Below are 9,460 nucleotides of genomic sequence, written 5' to 3' on the forward strand. Positions count from 1 at the left end.
TGCAGAGACCTGAAAAGTACCGTTGCTGTGTCTGCATGAGCATCTGGTTTCCAGGGACAGAAGCTGAGAAGTTAGTGCACACGTTCAAAAGCCACGTTCTCTACCGTATGCCCCAGGTATCCTCAGGGCCACTGTCTCAGCTGGTGGGACCCAGTGCCGGGACTGCTGGCCCCTCTCAGCCTGGGGGAGGCAGCCCTGGGCTGCCAACACAATAGCAGTTATGATTTTTTTTTTATAAATTTTAAACTTAAAAACCAAGCCAGCAAGGAGAAAGGAAAAAGCTTCTCTCCACTAACTGGAGATTAACCTTGCCAAACGGAGTATCCACATATTTTTCGGTTCTTCCTTCTAAGATTTCTGAATCATCCAGGCCTGTTCCACGAATGACTCCAATCTAGGGGAAACAAGAAAAAGATACCATATTTGATCATTTTTCATTAGAAACAAAATCATTATTTTAAGCGAATTCATTTATTCATAGTAAATGCTCTTCTCCATTCTTACTAAGCCCTGTTTTTTAAAAAATCTAAACACTACTGAAAAACAATTATTCATTCAAGAAACATTTGAAGGGCCTCTATATTCCAGTAATAACCAAAGTATGGGTTTAGTGGACTCATCGCACTTATTGCTATTTTTTTTTATTGCAGTAAAATTGGTTTATAACACTATATAATTTTCAGGTGTACATCGTAATATATTTTGAATTCTGTGTAGATTACATCATGTTCACCAGCCAAAGACTAATTACAACCCATACCCACACGCATGCACCTAATCACCTCTTTCGCCCTCCTCCCTCCACCCTTCCCCTCTGGTAACCACCAATCCAATCTCTGTTGCTATGTGTTTGTTTGTCACTGTTTTTATCTTCCACTTATGAGTGAGGTCATATGGTATTTGACTTTCTCCCTCTGACTTATTTCACTTAGCCTAATACCCTCAAGGTCCATCCATGTTGTCACAAATGGCAACATTTCATCACTTCTTATGGCTGAGTGGTATTCCATTATGTATATATACCACATCTCCTTTATCCATTTGTCCCTTGATGGGCACCTAGGCTGCTTCCAAGTCTTAGCTATAGTGAATAAGGCCACAGTGAACATAGGGGTGCATGTATCTTTACGCATTCGTGTTTTCAAATTCTTTGGATAAATACCCAGCAGTGGAATAGCTGGATCATATGGTAGACCTATTCTTAATTTTCTGAGAAATCTACATACTGTTTTCCATAGTGGCTGCACCAGTTTGCACTCCCACCAGCAGTGTATGAGGGTTTCCCTTCTCTCCACATCCTCTCCACCACTTACTGTTTCCTGTCTTCTTCATTATAGACATTCTGAAGGGAGTGAGGTGATATCTCATTGTAGTTTTGATTTGCAGTTTCCTGATAGCTAATGATGTTGAACATCTTTTCATATGCCTGTTGGCCATCTGCATATCTTCTTTGGAGAAATCTCTGTTGAGATCTTTCACCCATTTTTCAATTGGGTTGTTGGGTTTTTCTGTTGTTGAGATCTATGAGTTCTTTGTATATTTTGGATATTAACCCCTTATCTGATATATGGTTTGCAAATATCTTCTCCCAATTGTTAGGTCGTCTTTTCATTTTGTTGATGGTTTCCTTTCCTGTGCAGAAGCTTTTTAGTTTGATGCAGTCCCATTTGTTTATTTTTTCTATTTTTTCCCTTGCCCGGTCAGACATGGTATTTGAAAAAATGCTGCTAAGACCAATGTCGAAAAGGGTACTGTCTATGTTTTCTTCTAGAAGTTTTATGGTTTCAGATCTTACATTCAAGTCTTTCATCCATTTTGAGTTGATTTTTGTGCATGGTGTAAGATAATGGTTTACTTTCCTTCTTTTGTATGTGGCTGGCCAATGTTCCCAACACCATTTATTGAAGAGATTTTCCTTTCTCCATTGTATGTTCTTGGTTCCCTTCTCTAAAATTAGTTGTCCATAAATGTGTGGATTTATTTCTCGGCTCTTGACTCTGTTCCATTGATCCTTGAGTCTGTTTTTGTGCCAGTACAATGCTATTTTGGTTACCATGGCTTTGTAGTATATTTTGAAATCAGGGAGTGTGATACCTCCAGTTTCGTTCTTTTTTCTCAGGATTCCTTTGGCTATTTGAGGTCTTTTGTTGTTTCATATAAATTTTAGGATTCTTTGTTCTATTTCTGCGAAAAATGTTCTCGGAACTTTGAGAGGGATTGCACTGAATCTATAGATTGCTTTAGGCAGTATGGACATTTTAACCATGTTAATTCCTCCAATCCAAGAGCATGGAATATCTTTCCATTTCTTTGTGTCTTCTTCAATATCTTTCAACAATGTTTTATAGTTTTCAGTGTATAGATCTTTCACCTCTTTGGTTAAGTTTACTGGAGGTATTTCATTCTTTTTGTTGTAATTATAAATGGGATTATATTCTTAATCTCTCTTTTTGCTACTTCATTAATAGTTTGTAGAAATGCAACTGGTTTTTGTATGCTGATTTTGTAACCTGCAACTTGACTGTACTCACTTATTATTTCTAAAAGTTTTTTAGTGGATTCTTCAGGGTTTTCTACATATAAAATCATGTCCTCTGCAAATAGTGACAGATTCACTTCTTCCTTTTCAATTTGGATCCCTTTTATTTCTTTTCCTTGCCTGATTGCTCTGGCTAGGACTTCCAATATCATGTTAAATAAGAGGGGTGAATGTGGGCATCCATGTCTGCTTCCTGTTCTTAGAGGGACAGCTTTCAGTTTTTCTCCGTTGAGAATGATATTAACTGTGGGTTTGTCATATACGGCTTTTATTATGTTGAGGTATTTTCCCTTTATACCCATTTTACTTAGAAGTTTTATCATAAACGGATGCTGTATCTTGTCAAACGCTTTCTCTGTGTCTTTTGAGATGATCATATGATTTTTATTCTTCCTTTTGTTAATCTGGGGTCATGCTGATTGATTTGCGGATGTTGAACCATCCCTGCATCCCTGGAATAAATCCCACTTGATCATGATGTATGATCTTTTTAACGTATTGTTGTATCCAATTTGCTAGTATTTTGTTGTGGATTTTTCCATCAATGGTCATCAGTGATATTGGCCTGTAATTTTCTTTTTTTATGTTGTCCTTGTCTGTTTTTGGCATCAGGGTAATGCTGGCTTCATAGAGAGTTAGGAAGCTTCCCCTCCTCTTCAATTTTTTGGAAGAGTTTGAGAAGGATAGGTATTAACGCTTCTTTGAATATTTGGTAGAATTCACCAGGGAAGCCGTCTGGTCCCGGACTTTTATTTTTTTGGAGGTGTTTGATTACTGTTTCGATCTCCTTACTGGTGATTGGTCTATTCAAATTCTCTATTTCTTCTTGATTCAGTTTTGGAAGGTTTTATGATTCTAAAAATTTATCCATTTCTGCTAGATTATCCAATTTGTTGGCATACAGTTTTTCCTAGTATACTCTTATAATCTTTTGTATTTCTGAGGTGTCCATTGTAATTTCTCCTATTTCTGATTTTATTTATGTGAGCCTTCTCTCACTTTTTCTTAGTGAGTCTAGCTAAAGGTTTGTCAATTTTGTTTATCTTTTCAAAGAACTAACTCTTGATTTCACTGATCTTTTCTCTTGTTTTTTTTTAGTCTCTATTTCATTTATTTCTGCTCTGATTTTTACTATTTCCTTCCTTCTGCTGATTTTGGGTTTTGTCTGTTCTTCTTTTTCCAGTTCCTTTAGGTGAACTGTTAGATTGTTTATTTGGGATTTTTCTTGTTGGTTGAGGTACACCTGTATTGCTATAAACTTCCCTCTTTGAATTGCTTTTGTTGTATCCCATAGATTTTGGCATGTTGTATTTTCAATTTCCTTTGTCTCCAGGTATTTTTTGATTTCTCCTTTGATTTCTTCATTGATTCCTTTGTTGTTCAGTAGCATTTTGTTTAATCTCCACATTTTTGTGGTTTTTCTGATTTTCTTCCTGTAGTTGATTTCTAGTTTCATATCTTTGTGGTCAGAAAAGATGATTGGTATTATTTCAATCTTCTTAAGTTTATTGAGACTTGTTTTGAGACCTAATATGTTATCAACCCTGGAGAATGTTCCATGTGCATTTTAAAAGAATGTGTATTCTGCGATTTTTGGATAGAATGTTCTATATATATCTACTAAGTCCATTTGGTCTAATGTTTCGTTTAAGGCCAATGTTTCCTTATTGATCTTCTGTTTGGATGATCTATCCATTGCTGTAAGTGGAGTGTTAAAGTCCCCTACTGTTATTGTGTTACTGTCTATTTCTCCTTTTATGTCTGTTAATAATTGCTTTATATATTTAGGTGCTCCTGTGTTTGGAGCATAGATATTTACAAGTGAGATATCTTCTTGTTGGATTGGATTGTTACCTTTGTCATTACGTAGTGCCTTTCTTTGTCTCTTGTTACAGTTTTTGTTTTAAAGTTTATTTTGTCTGATATATGTATTGCTACCCCTGCTTTCTTTTCTTTGCAATTACATGGAGTATCTTTTTCCATCCTTTCACTTTCAGTTTGTGAATGCCTTTAGGTCTGAAGTGTGTCTCTCGTATGCAGCATATATATGGGTCTTGTTTTTTTATCTAATTGGCCACCCTATGCCTTTTGATTGGAGCATTTAGTCCACTGACATTTGAAGTAGCTAGTGATAAATATGTGTCTATTGCCATCTTGTTATTTTTTTTCCTGGGTGTTTTAGTTCTTCTCTTGCTCTCTTCCCTTGTGGTTTGATGGCTTTCTTTAGTAATATGTTTGATCTCTTTCCTATTACTTATTTATTTATTATAGTTTTCTTGTTTGTGATTACTGTGAGGTGCCCATATAATATTCTATGTATATAGCAATCTATATTGAGTTGATAGTCTGTTTAGCTTGACCTCTTTCTAAAAGCTTTACTCTTACTCCCCTCCTCCCACATTTTATGTTTTTGAAATCATATCTAATCTCTTATTTTGTGTGTGTCTACGAAATTACCTTCAAATACGTAATTTTAGTACTTTTGTCTTTTAACATTCATATTATCTTCATATGTGGTTGATCTGCTACCTTTACTGTATTTTTGCCTTTATGAGTGATTTTATTGCCTGTTTTGGGGTTTGTTTTTGTTTTTGATACTTTTCTTATCCCTATTTCTGGTCTTCTCTTTCTCACTTAAATAACTCCCTTCAGCATTTCTCATAGAACTGGTTATGTGGTGATTAACTGCTGTAATTTTTGCTTCTCTGGGAAACTCTTTCTCTCCTTCCAATCTGAATGATAACTTTACTGGATAGAGTATTCTTAGCTGTAGGTTTTTTTCCTTCCAGCACTTTAAATAAGTCATGCTACTCTCTTCTAGCCTGTAGGGTTTCGCCTGAGAAGTCCACCAATAGCCTTAGGGGCTTTCCTTTGTATGTCACTTGCTGCTTTTCTCTTGCCACTTTTAGGATTCTCTCTTTATCTTTAATTTTGGACATTTTAATTATAATGTGTCTTGGGGTGGGCCTCTTTGGGTTTATCTTGTTTGGTACTCTCTGTGCTTCCTGCACTTGGATGTCTATTTGCTTCCTTAGGTTAGGAAAGTTCTCAGCTATTATTTCTTCAGATAGATTCTCTGCCCCTTTGTCTCTCTCTTCTCCTTCTGGGACACCTATAATATGGATATTAGTGCACTAGATATTGTCCCAGAGTTCCCTTAGACTGTTCTCATTCTGCCTAATTCTTTTTTCTTTTATCTGTTCAGCTTGGCTGATTTCCTCTAGTCTTTCATCCAGCTTGCTGATCCATTCTTCTGTATCATCTACTCTGCTATTTAGTCCCTCTAGAGAATTTTTCATTTCCCGTATTGTATTCTTCATTTCTGACTGGTTCTTTTCTATATTTTCCAGTTCTTTGTTGACATTCTCACATGTTCATCCAGTCTTCTTGCAGAATCAGTGAGCACCCTTATGAGATTTTGTTTGAACTCTTTGTCAGGCAGATTGCTTATTTCCGTTTCATTTAGTTCTTTTTCTGGGGTTCTGGCCTGTTCCCATGCTTGGAATGTATTCCTTTGCCTCCTCATTATGCTTCTTTCTCTGTGCTTATATCTATGTATTAGGTAAGTCAGTTATGTCTCTTGATCTTGGAGAAGTGGCCTTATGTAAGGGATGCCTTTTGAGGCCCAGCAGTATGCTTCCCTCTCATCACCAGTCGAAATGTTTCAGGAGTGACCCCTGTGTGGGCTACATGTGTCCTTCTGCTGGGGCAGGGTTGCTCTTACTGCAGGTACCCAGGGAGTCTAGGCTTTCTCTCCCTGGCTGGCTGTTTATATGTCAGGTTTGGGGAGCCCTAGCACTGGTGGCTACAAGGTCTAATAGCACACTCCTTTTGCAGTTTTCCTGTTAATTGGGTAGGCACCCAGTGTGGCTGGTTGCTCAGGAAATTATAATTACTGTAGGCCTCAGGCCTGCAAGGCTATTGTTAGCTCTCTTAGGATTGTAGCCAAGTGGGGCTGGCCCCAGGCATGGGAGTACTCATTTGATTCAGGCTTTGGAAGGTGGGGCCAATCCCCTTTGTGGTTGTTTGTGAAGCACAAGTCTTCTGCCACTGATAAGCTCCACCCCCCACAGGTCCACACACACTGTCAACACAGTCCTGGCCCGTGCACACTTCTCGATCCCCTGGAGTGTACCCAGTCACCCCACTGCAGAGGCCCCACCTCTCCACCAACACCCCCCACAGTTCACCTAGTCTTCACACAGGCCCTGCCTCACAGAGGCAGATACATGCATCTGCTTGTGGAGGATCGAGGTACCCAGTCTATGCAGGCCGACAAGTAGCCTGAGGGCTTGCTACTGGGAGTGGCCAGTCCCTAGGGTGGACTGCCTGCCCTGGCTGAGCTGGATTAAATCTGCACTCTAGTGGGTGTGGCAGACCCCTGGGCTAACAGGCCAGGGGAAGAACTCCAATTGCATCTGCCGGCATTTGTGTAAGCACCCCTGTACTAGGTCACAACAATGGCTGCTGCCAATGTCTCAGTCTCCAGAAAGGGCTCGCCTCTCACTGAGATGCACCCAGAGCCTACGAGGTGAGTCTCTTTTCACCAAAGGACTGTGCCCCACTCTTTCTGGTGGTTTTAAGTTGCTCTGAGATGGGTGAATTTGTGTGTGGGCCCTTTAACAGCTGGGTTTTTCAGCTTATGTCCAGTAGCTTTTCTAGGGGTATTCCCTGTTGTAGTTAATAGCTAGAAGGCAGATAGTATGAGTCATCTCAGTTATGCTGAGTCTGAAGGATGCTTATAGATGTAACGCACCCCCAGTAAGGTCCCCACTTCTCCAGGGAGGGCTGCGTACCTTAGGGTGGCTCCCATTCCACTGGCTATGAAGCTCTGTGGCTTGTGAAGGTGGCTTTTTTCTCTCTGGAGAGGAATTTCTGCCTCTTCCATCTCAGTCAGGACTGTCCCTTGCTGTAGGGGTTATCTTTATCCAGTTTTCAGTTCTCTCTCTGGGGTAATTTTTCCAAGAATAGTTGTAACCTGCCTGTGTTCATGGGAGAAGGTGAGTTCAGAGTCTGCCTACACAGCCATCTTGATGAGATCCCTATTGCTGACTATTTGAATAACAACCCAGAACAGAAAGGTACTTTATCTAGCTAAAGTGAGAAAACCAACATTAAAAATAAACAAACATGGTGTGGAAACTACTTTCTTACCAATTTTATTATCTCTAATAATGGGCTATGGAATAAAGAATTTTTATAAGATTGGTATGTTAGAAAATATTCAGTATATTCATTTGGTAATGATTTCTCCTCATTACCTCATCTGATAAAAAAACAGATTTTTCTTTCCTATGCCACTAAAATCAGAGTTGTAAGGGATCACAGATAGAGCAATCTGGGATAGCAGGAAACATTAGCCTCACGTATATTTATGAAATCCACCTGTCCTTCATACACACATGTAAATATAAATAATTAAGTCAAGGGGAGTTCTAAATTTTCTTTTTTTTTTTTTGAGGAAGATTAGCCCTGAACTAACATCTGCTGCCAATCCTTCTCTTTTGCTGAGGAAGACTGGCCCTGAGCTAACAACCATGCTCATCTTCCTCTACTTTATATGTGGGATGCCTACCACAGCATGGCTTGCCAAGGCGTGCCATGTCCACACCTGGGATCCAACCGGCAAACCCCGGGCCACCGAAGCAGAACGTGCGTACTTAACTGCTTTGCAACTGAGCCGGCCCCTTTCTAAATTCTTTTTTAAGTTCAAGTGTTGAAGTGCATTTTCCAGAGATTAATTTAACAGTCCTTGTCTTCAGGGATTAACTGGAGTTAAAGAAACTCAGTACTACCCTCTAGAGTAATCTAATTTGATAACTAAGAAACACAAACAAGAACAATTACAAAAATAACTAAATATTAACTGAACTGTTAGCTAAAAGTGAAATAGCTAAAATTAGGGAGGTTTCCCTAGGCTGATGCTTCCTAAAGGAGAAAGAGTAATTAAATTCTCCTGTTTAACTTTAAACATGCTATAGAGAGGACACTGTACTGGAAATCTAATGGAAAGGGAACTGAGCTTTTTTTTTTTTTCAGTGAAAAGCTTTAAATCTATTGTCACTTGAGTAAAATTTCTACTAGATGAAAAAAGTAGCTCCTTGAGAAAAAATTCTAGAGTTAAGAATTAACTGAACTGAATAAAATAATTTCCACATCAGGTTCCACAAATTGATTTACCTCAATACGTGGGAAAATGGTTACCTCTCTGGCCCTCAGTTCCTGGAAAAAGAAATATCAACAGAAGAAGAAAATAAGGGCATGTTAGTAAGATTTTACTGAAGAACTGCTGGTTATACGATTTAGAGCTTCAAGTGTCGCCACAAGTTCCTTAAGCGGCTAATGCCGTTTGTGAAGTTGGTGCCACCTTGTGGTACAGCGTTGAAACCACAGCAGGTTACGCGTTCTGGCCAAGCCCACATTTCTCTCCTGCCTTGTTACAACTTAACACCATAGGCCAAGACTAACCAATATCAGTTTTCAAATCAACAAGAGTGGTCACTTAAGTCAGTACATTTAAATCACACCAATTCAGTAGATATTTCTTTTAAAAAAACACACTGTTTTGTGCAATCCTAAGCCTTCCTCTAGCTGGCTTCTCCGTTTTATCCTCCATTTCACATTCTCTGAAGCACCACAGATCACGGGGGGCCTAAAGAACGGTCCAGCCCATGGCATCGCCCAGACCACAGAACCGAACTGCTGACTCTAAAATTATCTGGGATTCTGTTGCTTATCAAAACTTCTGGTTTTTTGTTGTGTTTACTTATTTCCACTTTGACTTGGTTGATTCTGAATGCTCCCTGGGCCGTGGCCCCCCCATTCCGGATTCAACACTAACTCTGGGACTTGTACACACGAAACACAGCCTACCCCGTCTTCTGAAACCACCCTCTCCGTTCAGGAAGCATCGCAGCAGCC

General features: G+C 39.2%; 1 long non-coding RNA gene across 1 annotated transcript in view; it reads right to left on the reverse strand.

Moving 5' to 3' along the window:
* Positions 1–7,494, reverse strand: part of LOC124232020 (uncharacterized) — an 8,288-nt gene extending 794 nt beyond the window's left edge. Inside the window, exons 1-2 of the long non-coding RNA XR_006886748.1 lie at positions 7,336–7,494; positions 10–394 (exon numbers count right to left, since the gene is read on the reverse strand). This is a non-coding gene — a long non-coding RNA (uncharacterized LOC124232020). The remainder of the gene's footprint in view (positions 1–9; positions 395–7,335) is intronic.
* Between the last annotated feature and the right edge of the window lie 1,966 nt (positions 7,495–9,460).

Source organism: Equus quagga, unplaced genomic scaffold, assembly GCF_021613505.1.
Source record: "Equus quagga isolate Etosha38 unplaced genomic scaffold, UCLA_HA_Equagga_1.0 HiC_scaffold_1695_RagTag, whole genome shotgun sequence".
Classification (NCBI taxonomy): Eukaryota; Metazoa; Chordata; class Mammalia; order Perissodactyla; family Equidae; genus Equus; species Equus quagga.